Raw genomic sequence first — 21,947 nt, 5'->3', positions numbered from 1 at the left:
AAAAATATCTTAACCTGACAACCAAAAAGATTGTCATGTAGCTGCCTAACACACTTCCGATATGGAAGGCATTTGAAGAAGGGTCTCAGCAGAAGATCTTAAGACACCCGCAGGCTGGTATAAGAAGGGGTCATCTGTCAGAAATTTGAATCCCAAGCCATTCAGGGCTTTAAAGGTTTGGCGCTCTCAAAAGCTTGCACATGTTTTGTGACGTTTTGAGTGGACATAAAGGTATTCTGATAAGAATTGTAAAAGAAGACTGTTTTTCTTAGAACTGAGTGTGGTTTTGCCCTCCTCCACTTGCGATATTTTTCAACCTTATCATTTCTGTTACTCTATACTTTCTATTTTACTCTATAAAGCTGTGCTTAGATTTACAGAAGAATGTTACCTGCAGTTATAATCAGTACATTGATTCCTTTTTATGTCATTTACCTTGTAGAAAAGCAAATTAAATATGGGCACAATCCTATGCACATTTAGACAGAAAAAATGTCCTACTGCTCCCAGTATTCTCTTGTCAGCCAAGGTAAACAGTATAAAAGGAATCAGCACATTGAAGATAACTAATAATAAATAAAACCTATAACAAGAGATCCTCTTCAGATATTTAAAAGGAACTTGGGGCAAGTGCACAGCCATATGATGCATGGCATCGATTAAGTCTCACTTGGTTAGTTAGAATAGCCGCTGTAAAGATGACTTTGTTGCCTAAATTATTATTTCTTTATCAGGTTTTTCTTATTAGTGTGGTGTAGTGGCTAAGGTGTTGGACTGGGAGTTGGGAGATCCAGGTTCTAGTCCCCACTCGGCCATGGAAATGTACACCGCCTTGGGTTCATTGGAGGAAAAAAAAGGCGGGATATCAATGCAATAATAAATAAATAATAAATTAATATTGTGGCTAAGTACTTTTCCAAATGGCAAGTCATGTTGGACTGGTTTGTAAGTGGGGGTAAGTGTTCTCACATTAACAAGCACCTTTTATGACAGCCATTGATAGCGTTCTTTTCCAGGATGCTATCCAACTTCCTACCTACAGGAACATTTTGAACAAGCCATTCAGAATACCATTTGTGAACCGCCCAGAGAGCTTCGGCTATTGGGCGGTATAAAAATGTAATAAACAAACAAATAAATAAATAAAATATGTACTAATCAACATTATGCCACATCATATAGCTAATAATGTTAACATCTGGGAAAGAATTTTAGGCAGTTTTAAGAAGATACATATCTCATGGATGGCTATTGCAGAATATGTAAGCCCAGTGAAAGAGCTAATATAGTATACTGTAGTGAATAAAATGTCAGCTAAGATATGGTAGATCTGGATTCAGCTCCCCACTATGCCATGAAATTCATTTGAGTGATATTACGTCAGTCATTGACCTGATTCGCATGTCATCAAAAACCCATGGTTTGTTAACTGTGGGTTGTTGAAAATGACAATAATGGTTCTGTCCCTAATCAAACTTAACAGAGAAGCAAAAGAGGTGTAAGAAAGCTTTTAAGAATAAAAAATGTAACTGCGATAAATTTGATATTTTGTATCAGTATAGCCTTTCTGGAAACCAGTAATGTTACTATGTTTCTATGTAAACTGTTAAGACTGTTGATTAATTGCTCTCTTATAAATTTATTGATTTATATAAACTTTGTACTTTTAAACTTTGTACGTTATATTAGTCTTTGAATTAAAATTGTTTTGTTACATTTGTTCATCCCTCACAACCCAGAGTTCTAGGTTTTGGATGCCACGATGAACAAGTCAAGGATAAAGTGTCCCTGGGTAACTTCTTGCAGTGGGAGTATTTGGCTGAGTTTGTTTAAACCCTGGGTAGTGGTGATGTGTGAACCAGCTCAATCTCTCTTAGCCTGATCTTGAGAGCATAAAACGATAGGGCTGTATCTTTTGCATTGCCCTGAGATTTTTGGATAAATGGCAGGATAAAAAGATAATAAATAAATGGAACACAGTTATACCTTTAAATTGCACAGGGGACTCAAGGTTTATCAAGTCTAAGATTGCTTATTCGTGTCCAGTTGTTGTTTCTTATTTCCTTCAATCCTTCAGTAGAAAGACATGTTACAGAGTTCTGTTTGTACTTTTACAACAAGGTTCACTGTAAAAGTAACTTTTTCATGACTTAGGTAGGTGATGACACAACGATTTTAAAAAAGATGCACTTCACAATATGTCATCAGGCCAAGTTCAAAGAGCCTTTTTTGCCATTCCGTCTTCCCAGATTATTTGAGCAGTATTCACTCATTCTCCTAGCTTTTTCCTCTACATCTCACAAATGCCCTGCAGTGCGAAACACACACAAACATCAAAGCATGAGAAATAATTTGACTTCCTTAGTTTTGGGTGTATCATTTTTATATAATTCCCTCAGTAGTCTGTGGAGGCATATTACAGTTCAGGCCTTTGAAATAAGGTGGCAGAAGTTTATTTTCTAGAAGAACTGACTGCTTTCATGTTTGCACAGTGACATTGCAGACTTGCTTATTGAAGAGTCAGTTTGCTGTCTCCTGCTGAAAGATAAGGGATAGAATACCTTTTAAGGGCTTGCAGGGCTTGCCTAGAGGGAGGAACACCCCCCTCCCCAGGCCACTTCTTATTTGCATAGGCAAAGTCATTCAGATGTGAAACTAGCATTGCCTTAACCAAAACCATCCCGAGGGGGAGAAGTAGAAGAGAAGTTTAGACCCAGCAGCCCTAGCATGCACTGATATTTGCAGAAATTAATACCATGCAACACTTTTAATCTTCACAGTGTAGGCAAAATATGAGGCACACTCACTAACATAAGACATTACTTGTAATTGTTGAGAGCAGCTTCAGAGAGATATTGGGCCTTTTCAGACAGCACACCAAGCCACGGTTAGGCCGCTAACCCTTTTGCAGCAAATGGTTGGTGAATGTGTTTGAACTGTGGTTACATAGCCACCATTGTTAGGAATGGTTCATACATCACACTAAGTCATGGTTTACATGGCACACTAAGCCATAATGTTAGCTCAAAATGCTTAACCACCGTGACTTAGCTTGTCATCTAAACAGGGTCATTATAGGACAGACTGAATGAAGCTCACTAGGGCCCTTTCTACCATCCGTTTTTCGAGGGATCATCCCTGTGTGTACAAATCATGCACAGGGGATCCTGGGAGCAGGGAGGGATGATCCCTCCATTTCCCTGGGATAACGGAAACTTCAGTTATCCCACTTTTACCTACAGTCCCAGGACTATCCCAAGGACTCTGGGCGGTGTGGATGCCCATCCCAGCTTCTTCCCTCTTCCCTGTGAGTAGCAGGGTTCATTAGAGGGAAGGAGCTGGAATGGGGGGAGTCCAGGGTCTTCTGTGGTGGGGTGGGGAATGGTTTCCCCCAGCCCTTCACATCTCTAGGTGGAGTGCAATTGTGCTCTTCATTGTTTAAAAAAAATTAAAATAAAATGCGGCCGCGATGTCCTTCCTGGACGTCACATGGCTGTAAAGACACTGGGGGAGGATTGCGGAAGCAGATAAGTCCATGATCCTTCCCTCTCCCTCCCTCTTCCTCCTTAAGGTGTAGGCATGCTGATTAAAGGCTTGTGTCACCACTCCCTCATACCTAGCCTGCTCCTCTAAGGCATGATTCTTTTAAGGAAATCTTGCAGATTGAGGGCCACCTCACACTTCAGGTGGCAGTCATGTTTGGTGGTTTATACAGTGGTATTTTGAAAAGGCACCAAATTCTCAGCAACACATGACAGGCAGGCACCCAGGATTGACTGCAACTCTGTGAAATGTGTCCAGTGCATGGCTGGAGACATGAATCTCCCTTTCACACTTTATAGGAGACGAACCATAACTACCACTTCCTGACAGGAAGCCTTCTGGTGCAAAGTGGGTAAGTATCCAAGTTGAATACAAAAATGAGAGACTAATCTTAAACAACATTATTGATGAAAAGGGCATTTCATCAATAAAGTTGTTTAAAGCATCCTGAGATTATTCTCTCTCTTAGGAAGACTTCTGACTAGCTGTTGATGATCAGACAACTTGACATGATCAGAAGAGCAGAGCAAATGAGTCATGTTCACAACTGAGCTTGGCGTTCTTTACTGTAGGGCCAAAAAGAGGCACTAGAAACATAGGCAAGTACCCCTTTTACCTCAGGAAAACAAGGAGTCTTGGCATTTTTAAAACTGCCCTGCAAAGCAAGTGGTACTGATCTAGCACCAGCCGTCTTTTGAATTTTTTATTTGTTTTATCTTGTTTAAACTGTTTTAACTTTGTATGCTGCCTTGGGTATTTTTAAAAAACTATTATTATTATTAACATAAGACATGTTAAAAGGTGTACATGTATCATTACAGGCACAAATTGCTTGGTAAATGTGGTTTCTGCCAGATCAAAATTCCCAAGCTGTTTGGCATAGATGTCATGTATGTGTGTGCGTGCATGTATACACGCGTACACACAATCACACAATTTAGAACCATAATATTCTTAAGAATATTTCTGTTTTTACAGGGCTTTATGTTAAACTTCATAGGATTTCAGAGACATGCATAGGACTATGCTGTTATTTGTCATCACATGCTCTTGGGCTAGAGAATACAGTGGTGTGTTTCTTTTCTTTCCAGGCAGTTTGCTATTGATGTGTTCCCCTTACATTTTAGACCATTTTAAATGCTAGTATCACATATCACATCACATTGCTTGGAGCTGGGTGGTGGGAGTGGTTTGCTAGGGAGAAAAACCAACCCAACTGTCCTCGGATACACTGTTTAACCCAAATAGAGCACTTCTCAAAGTGCACAGCATCAAACAGAATGAATACCAATAACAATCTACATTTGGACAGGGGTGCCTCATTTGGAAGTAACAATAAACCATGGTTTATTGTTATGGGAACGAGTTGCAGAGACCCCCTGGCTTGCCCATTCCCCCTCCTCTCTCCTCCTCTAGTATGATTGGGAGGAAGCATTTGAAGCTTTGCTTCTGTTTTAGACTAACTGCAGTTAAGCATTATGTTTGCACTGGGATGAACTGCAGTTACACTTAACTTGTTAGTTGAAACAAGCCTGTTTCAAACAAAGCATAATTAAGTTTAACCACACGTTAGGGCTCAGACAAAGTGCTAAAGTGTGGTTAATTTAAACTGGAAGCAAAAACTTCCAGTCTTCTCACAGTTGGTTCAGAGGAGGAAAGGGGAGTAAGGGAGCATATGAACCAGAGGCTCTTGTACGTAATGATAAGCCTCTTTATTGTTATATCTGAACTGGGTCAGAATGTAGAGTTGGTGCTTTGAGTCATGCCTGTTCACATTCTTTTTGTTTGCATTATGCTCAACACAGTATTATAATAGGGCTTCATTCTATTTAGAACTCCATTATGATATGGATCATTATAGCAAGTGTTGAATGCATGTGGCATAGTTCTCTGAAATAGGAGGGAAACTTGAGTCTCACCTTGGTACTATTCGGTTCCTATAATAATGACACAATAACAGTTACACCTTATTCCTCATTATAGTGGGGAACTGCATGTATGCTGCGTCAAAGCCATTGCTCAACTACTAGGGTGATCAGCTCGGCAATGCTTACTGTGCACAAATTAATTAACAGAGCAATCCTAGGCATGTTTACTCAAAAGTAAGACGAACTGTGTTCAATTGGCTTACTCCCAGGTAAGTGTGCATAGGATTGCAGCCTCAGCTGTCTTTATTGAAATGTTGAATGTTTTGCCATCCCTTCATTGCTTCAAAGATGTGTCTGGTGAGATTATAGCACTGATGGCTGCTGCCTGATCACCATCAATAGAAAGCCAAGCTATGGTATTAGCTGCTTCATGTAAGCTATTTGTGACTGGGCTGTACATACCATTTGCAGTGTGAAGAGACCAGGGCAGCAACGGATACATCACACAAGGCTGCTGATCAACAGTGCAATATGGCTGCAAGAAAGGCCAATGCTATTTTGGGCTGCATTAATAGAAGTATAGCTTCCAAATCACATGAGGTACTGGTTCCTCTCTATTCGGCCCTGGTTAGGCCTCATCTAGAGTATTGCATCCAGTTCTGGGCACCACACTTCAAGAAGGACGCAGACAAGCTGGAGTGTGTTCAGAGGAGGGCAACCGGGATGATAAGGGGTCTGGAAACAAAGCCCTATGAAGAGAGACTGAAAGAACTGGGCATGTTTAGCCTGGAGAAGAGAAGATTGAGGGGAGACATGATAGCACTCTTCAAATACTTAAAAGGTTGTCACACAGAGGAGGGCCAGGATCTCTTCTCGATCCTCCCAGAGTGCAGGACACGGAATAACGGGCTCAAGTTACAGGAAGCCAGATTCCGGCTGGACATCAGGAAAAACTTCCTGACTGTTAGAGCAGTACAACAATGGAATCAGTTACCTAGGGAGGTTGTGGGCTCTCCCATACTAGAGGCATTCAAGAGACAGCTGGACAACCATCTGTCAGGGATGCTTTAGGGTGAATTCCTGTATTGAGCAGGGAGTTGGACTTGATGGCCTTATAGGCCCCTTCCAGCTCTACTATTCTATGATTCTATGATTCTGTATGTTTCAACTCTAAATCAGACAGGTGCCCAGAATTCCCCATGTTTTCAATCAATGTCTCTGCATCCATTATGATGATTGTTTGAATCCAGTGTATGATTTACACCTATGTTTCTGTATGGTGGCTGGGCACCACACAAAGGAAACCAAGTTGAAAAGTATTGGAAGCATTTTATTGTTATTAAGTGTTGAGATGTGAGTGATGCTTATTTGCATTCTTTTTACTTGTCTCTGTTTTATATTTCCTCCCTTTTCAGGGCAGCTAACAAATAGAAAACAGCATATAAAACATATGGTACTTTACATTCCTAATAACAACAGTCAACCCACTCTATTAAGACCAACAATTTATTTATTTATGTATTTTTATACTGCCCAATAGCTGAAGCTCCCTGGGCAGTTCACAAAAATTAAAACCATTCAAAGTATAAAAAAATCAGTATAAAAACACGATATAAAATACAATATAAAAGCACAACCGGGATAAAATCAGCAGCAGTGCAGAAATACAAATTTAAAACAGTAAAGTTAAAATTAAATTTATGTTAAAATGCTGAGGGGAAAAAAAAGAACTTCTAGGAGCAGCAGTCAAAATTAGGGAAATGCTGAAAATATTCAGCCAAAGGGCTTTTTAAATAAGCATGTTTTTGCCTCAGTTGGCAGGGCTTTCCATTGGGTAGGTGCCACAACTACCCCCTTCCCACATACACATAAAACTACACCTGGTCCACCATGCTTCACAGGGTTGAGGGATCCGAAGCACAGATTTGGATGATGGCCAGAGCATGCAGGGAGGTACCAATGGAAGGATACCCAGATACCAAGCCATTTAGGGCTTTAAAAGGTTAACGCTGACACCTTGAATCAACTAATTGAATTTGATTCAATTAGTTGATTCAGTATTTATAACTATGAAGTTGTTATTGTTGTTATTATTATTATTTATTCAATTTATATTCCGCTTATATACAGAATACCCTAGGTGGCATTCAAAGTTAATAAGATAAAAACAATCAATAAAATTCCATAGGCAGCATAAAAATGTTAAAAACAATTTTAAAAGATAAAACAGTCAATAAAACCATGCAGCATAAAAACAATATGTAACGGTCAGCAATAAGATTCTAAAAGGGAAAGGCCTGCCATAACAGAAGTCAGCAGGTGCATTTCATCCTGCAGGCCATTCCACAGCTGAGGGGTGGCAAAGGAAAAGGTCCTCTGGCGTGTGGCTGCCGATCTCACGTGAGGCAGTCACAGCAGGACCTTGTGGTGGGCTAGAACATGGGGGAGAAAGCATTCCCTAAGGTACCTTGGACCTACACCATATCTCCCAGAGTCACAACTAATGTCATATCTACACCAAGCAGGATATCACACAAAGAAAGTGGTGTATGGCATGTGTCATGGGCCCCAACAGTGGTCAGTGCACTTCAAAAGCAGTAGTGTAGATACTGCCTAAGACTAAAGAGAAAATGTAGACCTGAGAAAAGCGGCAAAATTTGAATTATAAGCTAAACTAATGGCTTTGAAGTATTGGGGGTATATTATCCTTGAGGTACTCCAGTAATAATAAAGGCATTTCTGAGGCATAACATTGGCTGCATATCTAGACTTGGACCCATTGCTTTTGGCACAGAGAATCATTGAGTTATGTGAGATGCTTCACTGGATTGAGTACTAAAGAAAAAACATTATGTCTCTTCTGCTTGTTGCTTTTGTATCAAACAGTTGCTGCTATCTACATAGAAACAAGTACAAGCAAGAATGAGTTCAGATTTGTTAGTCAAAAGGCCTATCAAACATGCAGATATTGGCTTGTTGCCCATTCAACGCACTGATATCCCCACTTCTCTCTCCAAATGCTGCAAATTTTGTATGCTGCAGAGATTGGGTTTCCTGTTGAAGTAACTGCTCCAGTTTTTAACCCTGATGCATAGCAGCCATGACAGTCAAACTTGATCAGAAGAAGGAAAACAGCTAAACAACTCTACTGTAGATTTAACAGTCCAATTTACTTAGCCACTCTCACCCAATACATATTTAAGTACAGTTAATTAAGGACAACTTCAAAGCTGTGTGAATTTAGAACTGGTGAGGGATCTATAAATTGGCCTTGAGAACCTTTTCAGATAGCTGCATGTATGAGATGCTGTGCATTTCATTTCTTTTCCGATCAGATTAACAAATGTTTCTGAGAAACCTGAGCATTTAGGGTGGAATGTGGGGTGGTGCAGTTGTGTGAATTGATAGACAGTCTTCTTAACACTGAAGGTTTTCAGGCACTGTTACAATATGAATCATAATGATAAGTAGACTGCCGGTAGAATTCAATTAGGAAAGTCATTAGAACTGTAAGGAGCAGCTCAGATTAAAGTGAACAAGTGGTAGAAATATCACATCTCTTTGTAAACAGCAAGCCTGCCTGTTATTTATAGCAACATGTTTGGGATTCTAGATTAAATATGCTTTTCTTGTTAGAGTTGGGCTTTATCAGAGAAAATAAAATGATCTTGGTAATCTAAGGTATCTCTGGGAAAGAGGGAGCTTTGTCTGTGTGATAATGCATCCCTGTAGAGATAACACCGAGTGCCAAGATTGAATGTGTACAGGGGAGTGTGTGTACATGTTTCTTTTAGTGTTTTCTTTGGGAAAGCATTTCAGATTTCAATTGGCTTTCAGGTGTTTTCAAAGAACTTTCCCCATCACTGTTTGCTGTTCAGATACAGCGATATGTACTTTCAGTTTTCTGTCTTGGAGTCTTAGGGATGGAGTAGAGTGAATTGTGCCAAACTATATTCAGAAGAATGTTCATTAAGGAAATCTTGCACCAGAGGTATGAACTGGTCTGAAGGCAAATAAGGCAGGGACCTAGTTAAAACTAAGCAGATCCGGGTCTGGACAGTGCCTGAATGGGAGATTGCCTGGGAACCATGTGTATGTCACCTTGATGATTAAAGAAAGTGAGATGTTAACGCAATAAATAAAAGGTTATTCATAAAGGCCCTAGTACATGTCCCACTAATAATTGCGGCTCATTTAGGATTGCGGAATAGAACATTTGACATGTCCTACTCCAGGAGATCAGGACATTTCTTGGAGCCTTTGGTCTATTGAACATTTGTGATATGTTCCTGATCTTTTTATTTGCTTGCTTCCCTGCATTATTTGGATGGCATTAACTGCTTGGTTGTAGTTATCTTTTATTTTTAAGTTAACATATTTCTCTTTATTTGCATAAAGGGCCAGCATCGTCGTGGCCAGCCTTGACTGTGCTGGATAACCAGGTGCCCATCCCATCTAGATATATTGCATGTTGCCTGTTTGGATGAAACCATGTGAGAGCAAATGGTGGAGGAGAGGTGATGATACAGATTGCTCTTACTGCTTCTAGCCATTTCCCTGGGGGTACAATTGTTACAAATCCTAGTCCCAAGACTGGTTTGTATCCAAAAGCCCACAATGAGAAATTGTGTTTTGTCACAGCCACTTACCCTTTCTAAGCCAGCTGCACTTGGGCAGCTGTCGGGCTTTCACAGCTCTACCACCAACACATCCTGAGAAGACCCTTTTCAGGGCCTTTTTCCTTTCTGCAACCAGGGTATGAGAGATAGAATTCTTGGGTCCTCCTAAAACCATGTCCTGTCCTCAGGTCAATACTTAGTGAAGGAATGGGACCCGGCCAAGTTCTTCCACCTACATTCAGCACAATTACCCCCCACCCCCATTTTAGGGTGCAAACGTCTTTTGGGTGTGTGTATATCTGCCTATCTTCCTGGCTGTGGTATAACAGGCACACAACCTATTAGATTGATAGGAATTAAACAAGAAAGCGGCTGGCACCCTATCCAACTGTCTTTTATTCTTCTATCTAACTTCCTGACTGTTAGAGCAGTGTGACAATAGAATCAGTTACCGAGGGAGTTTGTGGGCTCTCCCACACTAGAGGCCTTCAAGAGGCAGCTGGACATGCATCTGTCGGGGATGCTTTAGGGTGGATTCCTGCGTTGAGCAGGGGGTTGGACTCGATGGCCTTGTAGGCCCCTTCCAACTCTGCTGTTCTATGATTCTATGATTCCCTTGTATAGACGATGGATAGACAAATGCTTCAATCATCTTGCATAACTTGCATGATTTTTAAAAAATAGAAGGGAGTTTCCTACATGATGCCCAACAGTGCTTTGGTGTTAACGTGATAGAGCAGTCAGGAACCCAAGGTTTGTGTTTTGTTCCTCCTCCTCTCATTCAACTAACCCTTGGTTCCAATCTTGGTTTGTAAAGCAAGTGCAAACTATAGTTACAAATTTGGGTAAAATGGCAGGCTATGGTTTGCTTTAAAACAGTATTCATGGGATGGAGAAGGGGAGTGTGCAAGTAAGTCTGAGACTCCTGACTGTTGGTTTGTCAAATAATGGTGGTTTGGTGTTACATCTGAACCACCCAAAAATTTTAGTGAAGATTGAAAGTGCTGACAATATTTCTGCGTAGAAATGAAATTTCTTGGGACAGATCTTTAGTCCGTTTAATTCATAAACATTTTTATTGTAGGTTATTTCAGAATACCCTACGCATTTCTATCTCTCTCTTGCTTTCTGTCTCGAGTCTATTCTGAAAAATAATAAGGGGAAAGATAAAGAGTTGATTTAGTGCCGTGCAAATAGTGAAGGGAGATCTCCGCCTCTGATTAGAATTGATGTGCTCTGTTCTTATGTAGCAGAAGAGGCTTTAATATAATGGCTAAGAACATAAGTGAAATATATTTCTGAAGGAAGACTTATTAATGCCGGTAGAACATGAAATAAGTATGGCATACCCTATTGGAATATGAAAACCAAAAAGAGTCCTGTTTCCTACAATGGCCAGTAGCCAGATGTTCTTTTTTTGGGTTTCTGAAGACAGGAGGGCAATAGCCCTCCACTGTCACTACTGTTCAGAGGCACACAGCCTCAGTATCTGGAGCTTATATGGGACTGGCATGTCCAAATGAAAAAGAAAACAATGCTTCTTCATATTACGCATTTTTAATTTATGGAATTCATTCCCACATCCCAAGGATGTGGTGATTAATTCATGGGGGTCAGGTTATTGCCTAAGAAAAACTGCCCCAAAATCTAGAATTTAAAGAACTTCTCCCAATTGCATAAGCTAGTCTTCAAGACCGTTTAACAGCCCACTAGATTAAATTATATATTGTTTTAACTTGGTTCATGGTTTAATTTGTTTTTAACTGTGCATATTTATTGTTTTATACTGTATGCTTTTATCTGTACACCGCTCTGAGATCTTAATGATGTAGGGTGGGATATAAATGTTTTAAATAAATAAATAAATAAATAATAGATTTCATACGCTGCAGCCTGTATTTTCTTTGTTCACTGTTGCTTATACTGTAACGCACACCCTCATACATTGTAGCATTGCCTTGCAAAAAGCCTTCCGCTAGTTTTGTGCAAGAGTGCACGGAACAGAATTCGTGCATTTTCCTTATGGATCTTTGGATCCAAGCCATCTTTTTGTGAGAAAGGGAGAGCATGATGGTAAATGAGACAGAATTGCATTGCTCTGTCCCCTTCTTGCCAAACTTGGTAGGCCACTTTAATTTCAGTAGAACAAATCACTGCTACAGCTAAAGCAGACTGCTAGGATTCGGCCACCCTTATGATTAATGTAGCCTCTGGGGCTTTAACAAGATGGAATTGTACTTGCACGACACCATATTTTGGAGATGAAAATTAAAGTATATTAGCAGGGTTTAAGCATGTAGGAGTTATGATTGAGCCATCCATCACTGTAAAACATTATCAATCAACTAAGGCCCATATAAGAGGAGATTGAAGAGAAAAGAACTGATGGGGTTGTCCAAGAGTGGAAGGAACTATATGATAAAACAAAATGTGCCCAGTGGTGTGACAATTATGGATTCATGATCTGTCTGTGCAGATGAAATATAAGTTGATTGAGTGGCAAGATTCAAAATTAGGAGGAAATGTGTGGATATGGGCCAGAGAGGAAAATGTGTGCAAGATTGAGAGGGGTTTGATTAAAGTTTGAAGAATAGGAGAAGATTGTAGCACCAAAGGAAAATGTTCAAAATGAGTTTTCTGAGAGACAGCAATTTGTCAGTACAAGAAGAAAGGGGATGAAAAATTCTAATAATCAGCAGGAATAGGTGAGTGTAACTGAAAGGGGAGAAAAAGGATAACTTTTCATGGAGCGGCAATGGGGATAAAGTTTCCAGAAACGCATAAGTGGCTTAGGATTTTAACCCCCCCAGATCCTAGGATTCTAAGCCATTAGGCAGTTTTCTAAAGGAAATAGAGTGTCAGAGGAGAAAACAAAGAGAAAGGCATCCAGGAAGAGTAGGAAGAGAAATCAATGTGTCACTTGGCAATAGTTCAAACTGGGGATCAAGTATTACTTAGATTTCACTTCTCCCATGTATGTGGGGAAAATAGACATTGTGTCGTAGCACAGATACGGCTTGTGTACTAGCAACAGAAGGAAGGAATTGCTCATTTAATTGGTTGTGGTTTTTATGGGAATATTCTGCTATGTGTTAAGGAGGAATATGGGGTGAAAAAAATGTGCCACTAGGACCCAGCAGGCATTGGCTGGATTCTAGCCAATAACATAGAAATAAGAGCTAAACAGAACCACCTGGGAAGTGGCAAGACTGGCTTAGGATAGGTATATAAAGAGGGAATGGGAGAACATGAGAGAGATGAGGCCACTGATGAGTGGAGTAATCCTCTTAGGTTACTGAGCTATGCCACAGCATCACATTTTCATTTAAATTTTCCTGGCCCTACACCTGAACCTCTGCATGAAATGGAATCTATAAACTGTGGAATGCTCATTGTAGTAGTAGAGCTCTTGCAGCATGTGCTCTTTTAAAATAGGAGTTTCTGGAACTTTGCAATGAATTATCAAATTGGGGTGACTTCTGACTGCACACCGCTGGTGTGTGATGTTTGTAAACCTCTACCTTTTCATACTGCATATATATGACAGTGAAGTACCTTGCCTAGACAGCAATGTTCATGTAATATTGATTTTCAAACAACAAAGTTTTTTTTGGGGGGGGGGGAATCTTCTTGGTGTGGAATGGTTGGTTAAGGTGGTTAAAACAAAAGGGGATTGTGAGGAGCTCCAAAAGGATCTCTCCAGATTGGGAAAGTGGGCATCCAAATAGCAAATCCAGTTCAATGTAAGCAAGTATGAAGTGTTGGGGCAAAAAATCCCAACTTCCAGTATATCCTGATAGGATCTGAGCTAGCGGTGACCACCTAAGAAAGAGAACTTGGGGTTGTGAACATGTCAACCCAGTGTGCGGCTGCTGTAAAGAAGGCAAACTCCATGTTATGCATTATTAGAAAAGGAATTGAGAATAAAACTGCCATTATTATACTTTTATACAAATCTGTGGTGCGACCACTATGGCTCATCCCATGAAGCTGATTGGTGGGAGATTTGGGTCAAATAAGAGAAAGTACTTCTTCACACAGCGCATAGTTAAACTATGGAGTTCATTACCACAAGATGTAGTAATGACCACCAATTTGGATGGCTTTCAAAGATGATTGGATAAATTCCTGGAGAAGAAGGCTATCAATGGCTACTAGTCCTGATGGCTATGTGCTCCCTCCAGTTTCAGAGGCAGTAAGCTTGTGTGCACCAGTTGCTAGGGCACATGAGCGGTAGGTGCTGTTGCACTTGTGTCCTGCTTGTGGGTTCTTGGTTGACAGCTGGTTGGCCATTGTGAACAGTGTGCTGGACTGGATGGACCTTTGGTCTGATCCAGCATGGCTCTTCTTATATCCTTATGATCTAGGCTGGCTTACATGTGTGCATTTATCACTTCATTTGTTGAAGATTTACATGTATGAATGAGCTATCACAGACCTTACACCATAGGGAAACTTTCAGATCACCCAAGGTGACCTCAAATCTTGTACTTCCCAACGGAGCCAGTTCATATATTCTCCTATCAGTCACCAAGTGTAAGAATCTGTACATGTATGCACCTTAGAGTACTATGTAGCTGTACTATGTATCTAGTAATGGAAAGTTCAAGTTATAATAAAGAACTTTGACATCATTTGAATGGAGCGTTTGCTTACTCCAAGGGATCAGAGCCTGTGGCAAGCTTTTATATTGTCCCTTTCTTTTAATAACATAGAACAGGGTTCCTCTTCACTCCTTATCCTGCTCACTACTTTTCATCATATTTTTAATCTCTACTTCTTTTTGTTCATGCTTCACAAAGAACCAACTCTCAGATCCAATGGTGGGCAAGCTCTTGAAACTGTCATACAAAGTTCTGCTGTGCAGATTTCTAAATCAAAGGTTATGTGAGCAAAAGAATTGGGCAGGGGAAAGTTATATTTGAAGTCTAGACTGAATCAATGGCTTGAGAGGGTAAAATGTAATTAAAAGCCTGGAGCCAGATTGAACTACCATGGGTAAACCAAAATTAAACATGATTACAGAGCCATCTGATATAACGAGATAAGTTACATAAAAATTAGGCATAGGATACATGACAGCAGCAAATCAACCAAAGGTCCTTAGGCACCCATCAGACCTTGTAAATTTTTATGTCCTTAGCCAAAAAACACATCCAATATTTCTGATAGTGCAGGAGAAGGGAGCCAGTGCTGATGATTAACAAAGCCTTGAAGCAAAAGTCTAATTGATAGGCAGTGGGGACAGGAACTCGCAGCATCTGAGCACATGATGGCATTCATTATTGGGAGATTATGAATTGCTACAATGGCTGCATTGTTACATGAACTCCTTTCTAGCATTACAAATGACTGCAAGTTTTAGGTGAAGAGAATTTTGTGTGGGATTTTGCTTCATGTTCAAGAATGAAGAGTTAGATAATAGCTGTATCATAATAGCTGGATCATGCCAAAAGAGCATTGGTCATGATCCAGGGCTACGTTAGGCATGCTTAAGCCCTTTGAAATTCATGGGCTAACTTTGTGTTGGATTGTGGCCACTGGGTATACTGTTGTTAGTATGAAAAACCATTAGAAGCTGCCACCCTCCTCCTGAAAGGCTTTTTGTGACTGGGGCCAAAAGGGTTTTGCAGCACAACATTTTGATCACTTATAAAAGAAACTTCAAAGGGTAACAGAAAGCAAAAGCTAAGTACCTTATGGCTGTTGCCTGAACACAACCAATAAATAAATTAAAACAAAGCTGTGCCCTTAGCAAGTCATTACAGCCAATACCCTGGGCTTAGCCTTTCTTTGGTGATAAAGAATATTGGTGTTATTTCTAACCTTTTAATGGCATAATTTCTAGTGGAGTGAAAAAAGCTGGCACCATTTTTGTCTGGGAGCTGCACACACAGTGGGAGTCCATACATGCAACTTCATTATTAAAAGTAATCATAAAATGTTTATATTTATGTCCCACTCTCCCTGACCCAGAATCACCACTAGCGCAATAGCCTTATGCCTCCTAAAGTGTAACACTCCGGGGCCTGTTGACTGCACAGGCCCTCATTCTGGTATAAGCTTTGCACAGCAGGAATCACATAGCTGGGACATAGTTTGCAGGCAAAGGTTACTGAAGTGGTGACCTCTGTTGGTGGGGTGGAATAGACAGACTATTTGGCCTTGTACTGCAATAGCTTAATACTGTACACAGCCATGGAGGAGGGTAGTTGACAGACACTTAGTATTTTAAAAAGAGTTTGTTAAAAACCTTTGCTTCAATCCTAAGGACACTTACCTGGCAGTAAGCCCCATTGAACACATTGACACTTAACCTTCAAGCAAGTATTCATGGGATTGTGCTGTACATGCTTCAGGAATGAGTATGGGGAAGTTATATAACCACCCAGGATGATACCTACAAACAGATGCTAAAAGGTGCCTGGCTTGGTTATACTACCTAATTTCATACAGATGTGCTAGCTGGGAGGAGGAGTGCATTTTCCTAGGTACAACATATAAACTGGGTTTGGACAACACGATAACCAATGGTGGGTTAAATAGTCAATGGTGGGTTATTGTGTCGTCTGTCGGGACTTTTTCACAGCACGGTTGGTTATTCGGCCGAAATAACAAACGCAAATAACCAATGCTATGCAGAGTTGATTATTTGAACATCCGTTGGCTATTGTGTTGTGTGTCAGGCACCATTGACTATTTCGTCACACCTAGTGGGTGATTTTTAGCGACTACAGAGTCCCCTGGCAAGAGTGATCAAAGCAGTGGTGGCAGCTCTACTCCAGCCAGCAGAATTTGCAATGGCTGATACCAGCAGGACTGGAGGGGGAGGAGAGGGGGGATGTGTCAATCAAATACACCGATGCTGATGTAATTCCATGTCATGGTTGATTATAATCATGTTGTGTGGGGATAACCAACCATGGAGTTGACTATTAACCCACCCTTGACTATGGTGTTGTCTGAAAGCAGCCATAGTGTAGCCAGTGCTGCTTGGCTCCCTTGTTATTTGCCTTTAGGTGGCTGGTAAAAACTGTACTGTTCTGTTGAGCTGTAAGTGATTAATGACAATCCTTGATTTTAGAATGTTCCCCTCTTTTATTATAATGTGTGTATTTTATATGTTTTGTTTTTAGATTTTTTAAAATGGCATATTTTATTCTTTTTGTAGTTTAATTGTAAATTGTTTTGAGCACTGAGTGAAGGGACAATGCATTAAAATACATTAAATGAATAAGTAGATAACTGTAAGTGTAGGAAAATAATGAGGTTTGAAACACTTCTCAGTTGGGAGGGATCTAGTCATGCAGACTGGACTAGTTTTTTGGGCTGGCTTTTTCAGTTGGACTGATTGGAGCAACTGATATCTACAGATAGTTTGGCCATAAATGTTAAAGCAGCCATTTGCTGATGGTGATTTTAATGAAAGCTGCCTGTGTAGCTAAGTCCCAAACCGCTTCTCTTCAGTGGTATTGGTTTTCTTTCTCATTTTACTAATAGGAGTAATGAATTTATCTATCTTTAATTCAAAGTGCTCTTTGCACAGCTGAGGAAATACAGAATGAGTAATTGTTATTTGGTGGCTTGATTTCGCAAACAGGAATTTGCTTCGTCAGCTCAATCTATTTGGGCTGCTTGGCTCATAGATCCACTAATTAGTTTATTTGATGGCTTTGCCCTATTCTGTAATTATTCTGTAGTTTCATTAAAGAGCACAGGCCAGTTGGATGATCCAATTAGTCTCAACTCTGAGCTATGAGTGTAAGAACGTCTTGCTCTAAAGAGGGAACTGTTTCAATTCACTTGCTGATGGTAACTTGGAAAAGGTGACTTGTAGACCTGAGTTTAATAAATTTCAAAACTTCATTGAAGAACACAAACCTCAAGCAACCCGATGGCAGCAGTGGAAAAGATGTGGAGTAGTAGGAACTGAATTCAGCCACACCCTACTGAACTTGCATATGTACTTCTCACTGAAGTGTTCTCTGCCTAAGAGCTGCCTGGGACCTGTAAAAAGGTCTGTTAACTTAATGCTAGTGTGGTATAGTGTTTAGACTATGGGCTTCATCAGACAAAAGGAAAATCATGGTTTCCTACCGTCGCTTCTCCTCCCGCTTCTGTCACACAATACTTCCTCTTTCTCATGGAGAAGAAAGAGGAAGTAAACAATGACCACTTGGCCCATTCAGTGGGCATTTTTATTGCACCACAGGAGATTGCTGCAAGTTTTACTTCTAAAAATAAGTTGGACTTACCGTGGTCTTATTTTCTGACAGGAAGAAGGACAGAAGGAGACTCATGGAAGGTGGATGGCGGTGTCAAAAGGACCCGCAAAAAAATGTGAGTGGGCAATAATGAGCATGCGATAAAACACTCGTCTGATGACCTGCAGAGGTTCAGGTTCAAATCATCACTCAGCCATAAAGCTCACTAGGTGACCATGAGCTAGTCATTATATCTCAGCCTGACCTACTTCAGAGGATCATTGTGTAGATAAATGGTAGTGGAGGGAACTAGGTATATGACCTTGAGCTTCTTAGAGGAAAGGTGGGAAATTAATACACATAAAATAAAAATCCTAGTTCAGTAAATGAAGAGAGAGAGAGGTAAATTGCTATATTCTCTGTGTAACATTTATAGATAAGGACCTGCCTGCCCTGCCCTGGGAGGGCTTTATTATTTGAAGTTATATCTCATCTCCTTTCTTATGGAAATTCTCCTGGTTTGAACATTGCTTCCTGATTTGTCAATCAGACTACTTAAAAGAATGCATACATCTTCCCCAAATGTTGAATTAGTTTTCAGATCCAGGTAGATGGCATCAATCAAAGTTGAGTCCCCGATTCCAAAACCCTCTCTGCTATGGCACACAACCAGAATCTGGTTACCCTGCCACTTAGATGCACTATAGTACATCCAAACCTAGATTCCTATGGCCGAAAATATGTTTTGGATGTCAGATTCCATCAGCCACAGCATGGTCAGGAATGCTGAAAATTGTACTCTAAAACATTTGGAGGCACCAGGTTTGGGAAGGTTGATTTAACCTGAAATACCAGATGGTCACAGCTGATAGATCTAGTACCCCTGTTTTCAGAAGTGCCCAGTAACGAGCGTGTAATAAAATGCTTGTCGGATGGAGCTTTCACATGCACGAATTCAGCTTTTAATTGATAATGTTTATTATCATATTCAGTATATTATACTGAAAGGATGTGAAATGCTGGAATCCCTGATAAATCAGTCCCCTTCCAAACTATTCTTTAAAGCTTCAGTCCTGCATGCCATTTGCTACATAACAGTGCAATCATGTAATGTCTACTCATCTATACTTAAATGAGGCTTACTTCCAGGTAAATAGGTATAGGAATTCAGCCAAACTCTCATGAACTTCAATGAGATTTAAACAGCAAGCAGGATTACACCCTAAAATGACCGTATCCTGTTTGTATTTGCAGTTATGCCTAGTCAGACCTTCCTTTTTGTAATGAGAAAGGAGACAGGCTTTGTTTCTAGAAAGGAATTGTTTATCCTCTTATTCTCAGGTAACCTAGAGCCTCACACAGATGTTAAGAGTGCATTCTTGCATTTAATTTCTTGTGGGGTTGGATGAACACCCTCTAGAGCACTTCAAACTCCCAATTTGAGGCTGTGTTTTCATGGATATTTTCGCTTTGTTTTTAATACTGTATCCACATCTGTGATAGCCTATGAGTGGGCACAATTCCAACCAAAATAAGTACTTTAGACACATCAATCTTAGTGGGAGAATGTTAAGTGTGTGCTTAAGGCTGCAACCCTAAACACACTTACCAGGGGGTAAGTCCCTAGTGAACTGCTGAATAAGAGATGTTGATTATTGATTATTGTTGTGGTTTGCATTTTTATCTCACCCTTCTGCCAAGGAGGCTGTGTATAAACTGTGCAGCAGTTTGGTCCCAAGCTAGTCTTGCCCACTCTTTGGCCAATCCGGGTGAAGCAGAGGCTATGTTCTTATAAATCAGATCCTTTTGGATGTCCACTCATGAAGCACAGGGTAATTAAACAGACTTTAAGTAAATGTGAACATATACTATGGCTGCTTATGGTATTAAATAGAGTTTTAACAGAAAAATGCTCATGTAAAATATACTATGACAATTATTGACCGGTGGTAAATCCCACTTTAATACTAATGACTTGGATCCTAAATTAGTGGTTTTTAATTTTGTGAACCACCCAGAGAACTTTGGGTATGGAAATATAATGAATGAAATGAGAAGGGCAGAAGCTATTTTCATAGAAATCTATAAGGGGAAATGGAAATTGGTGGGGAAAAACCTCCCGTGTTCTGTCTACAGGAATAGAGTTCTACTCATTGGAAGTTAGGATCCAAGCCAATGTAAAAGGCTAGTAGTAATTCAGCCTCAACTAGGAGCACATGTAGGCCCCAGAGGCATTCTTAGAAAGAAAGAAAGAAAGAAAGAAAGAAAGAAAGAAAGAAAGAAAGAAAGAGGGTGGCATGGAGAGCCTCATCAGTTTGCCTTCTGATAAATAAGTGTCGTAGCAGAAAAAGGTGGGTTCAAAAGTCTGGTTCTGTGTTTGGAGCTCAGCCCTCACTTCTGCCTTGCACTTATTTTCTTGGGCAAGTTAATCTTCATTTGCTCTCCCCTGTTGGCCTTCTCAGAAATGGGTGTGTGTGTGTGTTTCTGACTGGCCGTGCCCACAATGGTGGCCCAAAAGGTTGGGCAGCCCTGACCTAGAGGCAGGCTTGCCTTTATCTCTATTAAAGATTCGCTTGGGAATTATAAACCATCCATAGATACAAAGATACTCTTTAAACCAGCCTTCCCCAGACTGGTGCCCTTCAGATGTTTTGGCCTACAACTCCCAATATTGTTGACTATTGGCTATGCTACGTGGGATGAAGGGGAGTTGAAGCCCAAAACATCTGGAGGGTATCAGGTTGAGGAAGGCTGCTGTAGGCCAACTTCAAAATATTCAGGGTAGATATCAGCACGTGAGAACTGCATTGCACAGAATGTGCCATGAACCCTTATGTATGGCGATGGAGAAACATGTCAGTCTCTGTGGAAGAAGAGTACACATTGTAAAGCCACTACTATGAACTTCTTGTCTCTTATATGTAGGTGTGTGTGTGATATAAGCAATCTGTCTGCTGGCCTAAGATTGGTGAAAAGCCATAAAAACTAAGGACAGCAGCGTTGGATACTGCTGACAATGGCTGTACATCCATCTGTCATAGCAATAAGGAGAGAGCGAGAGAGAATAAATGAATGAATTATCATTTGCCCTTCATTAGAGGGGGGCTGCAGCTGCAATGAAGCAAATCTAGCAGATGCCTCTTGGTATGGAACCAGGAGGTAAAAGGTAATGTGCCCACAAGCCTACACTGTACGAGCTTCAAACACTGGTAGTAGGTATAATCTTGGACTTAATTTACATTTTTATTGATATTGGTCTGATTTAGCTGTCTGTCATTTCTTGTGTTAGTTATGTCTAGGTCCACATTCTTCTATCTCCAGTTAGCCTTGATCTAAAATGCCCTATTTGGATGCTACAATACCGAAGTAAAATTGCATTTCATAATAAGAAATTGCCGCTACGAAGTGTGTTGAAAAGTACACTATAGGAATGTAATAACTACTTGTGCATCTGCCAGCGTCTTTAAGCTTGATTAAAAAAAATATATTCTGTGCCATGTTATGCTCAGTTGTAGTGTTAAGCAAATCAGGATTCACTGAGAATTCCACTTTAATTTTATGGAAATAAGCAGATTTATGAATGCTCAACAGGTTTAACAAAATGGCACTTGAGGCAATGACAGGACTGATTATAGACATTTCAACATGATGATTTCAGAAAACTGGCAAATCTTGTTTCCTGCTTAGGATGGACCTTGAATTAAATTTCAAAT

This window comes from Elgaria multicarinata, chromosome 3 (assembly GCF_023053635.1).
Source record: "Elgaria multicarinata webbii isolate HBS135686 ecotype San Diego chromosome 3, rElgMul1.1.pri, whole genome shotgun sequence".
Classification (NCBI taxonomy): Eukaryota; Metazoa; Chordata; class Lepidosauria; order Squamata; family Anguidae; genus Elgaria; species Elgaria multicarinata.
Note: the sequence above shows the minus strand (reverse complement) of the source record.